Below are 2,530 nucleotides of genomic sequence, written 5' to 3' on the forward strand. Positions count from 1 at the left end.
GAGAGATGACTCCTCAGTTAAGAGCACTGACTGCTCTTCCAGAGGTCCTGAGTTCAGTACCCAGCAACTACACGGTGGCTCACAACCATCTGTAATGGGATCTGATGTCCTCTTCTAGTGTGTCTGAAGACAATGACAGTGTACTCACATCCATAAATAAATAAATCTTTAAAAAAAGATTCTCCTTCTCAGATATGGCCCACCTCCTCAACCAGCATTTTCATTGACCCCTTCAAGTGTGAATCTACATATATGTACGAGTACTGACTTTTACTCTCTAGGTTAATCAAGCTGACCAGGCATGGCAGCACACACCTATGATCTTAGCATTTAGGGCTGAGGAAAAACAGCTCTCAAGTTTAAGTGAAGCTTGGGCCAAGTAGTAAGAGCTTGTCTCAAACACAAAAACAAACAGGCATTCACAACCTATTAATTTCTCCATTTTACTGAATGTGTACATGTGTTGACTGCTTTGAGAATTCACCTACACAAACAGGAGAAGTTATTTTTTCTACTAATTACACTTTAGGATTCCAAGGAAGATGTCACAAATATTTTGTCAGACTCTGATAGAGTTGAAATCTCATATAAACAAAGATTCAGGAATAACTGTCTGCCTTAGCTTAAACATTTCAAGTGAAGCTAGGCATGGTGACTGTAATCCCAGATCTTAGGGTAGGTGGCTGATGCAGGAGGATGACAAGTTCAACGTCAGCCTGAGCTACATCGTGAGACCCTGTCTTGAAAATACAAAAAGATAAAATTATGTTCCAAGTGAAAAAGGAGCACAGGTGGCCTGTGCACCTCAAGCCACCACCACTGTGTACCTGACAGGACACGTAAGGTGCAAATCCTGGGACCCAAAGACAGCAGGCTCTATTTCCTGTAACTTTTTTTAAAGACTTTTACTTTTTACTTTTTCAGTTCCAGCAGAAATATGCTGGGCACATGTGCATCATTTAGCTGTGACTGCCTCTGACAAAAATTTCAAACAGCTTGGGTTAGAGAGGCAGAGGCTGAGAAGACCAAAAAAAAAAAAAAAGAGTGAAAAGCTGGGAGAGAATGTGAACAGATAAAATTATCTCTAAGAATAATTTTACCTGTTTCTTTTTACTTCTGGCCTCAAGTAACATTTTCAAATACGTAGGCTGAAGAAAATCTGAAGAAATGCTTATTGCTCACACACAGAGGCATTACTATCCTTGAATTTCTTATCTCCTTTTGTGACCCAAAACTCAGTGAGAACCTTTGAAAGTGCAGTGTTTGCAAATTCCATAGAGCAAGGCGGATCTTCCTTCTTTTGGGCTATGGGCCAAAAGGTGCCCTGAAACAATACAGAAATGGCAGAAACCGGAAAGGTGTCACTCGTCTCCAGACAGCGTTGATGAAACCTCACACTTCTCCTTTTCCCCACACACATGATCTCCGGAGGCAACACTGCAGGATCCAGCTGGCAAAGAGCAGAGCTGGTGTGAAAGTAACTAGGCTAGGCCACTATGTCACCTTCCACAGGTAGCCCTTGAGGGGCCATCTGTGGATCAGAACAGAGTTTCTCAATTAGGGACATGAAACAGATGTGCTAAGCCTAACTTGCACTCTCTACTTTACCCCTTGTACAAGTATGCTCTCCAGCTCCTCTCTTAGAGCTGGAGGGTCCCAGATGCAGCAGCTGGCCCTCCCAAATGAACTCTAAAAATGCCAAGGGAAAAGAGAGCCTCATGCTAAGAGCAGATACATCACCTATACTCAGAAACACTACCAAACCAAGAAATTCATGAGTCAGTTATAAGAGTATCACGCCATACAACACGAAGATGCCTCAGAGAAGTCAGCCTGTGTTCCTGTGAGTTGGTTGGAGAAAGATCAGAATAATCTAGGTATATCTGTGGCTCCTCAGATCTCAACATTCCCAAGGCCTAGCACAGCCTTCGCCGAAGTTAATAATAAACATTTATAGAATGAATAAACATACTCTCATGTAGCAAATACAGTGTAAGTGTCATGATTCTACTAGACAAACACATACAGAAATATCACTCTGTAATACAGTCCACAAAGCTATTGAATATAACTTTGCTATAAAACTTTGTTATGAAAATGAATGTCAGTGTGATACAAAAATAAAAAACAAAACCAAAACCTCATGAATCTGACCCCCATCACTAAACAGCTAAATAGAAGACAGATGACAGGTGGATACATGTGTATGTATACACACATACATATGCATCTGTACATAGAGAAAATTCCATGGACCAAAGCCTAAATCTGAAATCCAAATGAGCCTTTACTCAGTTGTATAAATTTGGGTAAATAAGTCCTTTAAGCTGCTACTAATCACTCAGGTCTTTCCCGTGGTGTGACACTTCCAGTCTGACAACTCATCAACAACACATCTCCTACCACATAGACTTTTACACATTAAAGAAGTTCTTTTAACTCAGGTAACTGTTTTCCTGGGGCTCTGCTGACATCTGCCTTCTCCCAGCTTGGAATATAAAATGAGTAACAGTCCAGCCAGGAATATGCA

The sequence above is a fragment of the Grammomys surdaster genome, unplaced genomic scaffold (genome assembly GCF_004785775.1).
Source record: "Grammomys surdaster isolate TR1022 unplaced genomic scaffold, NIH_TR_1.0 132, whole genome shotgun sequence".
In the NCBI taxonomy this organism is placed as follows: Eukaryota; Metazoa; Chordata; class Mammalia; order Rodentia; family Muridae; genus Grammomys; species Grammomys surdaster.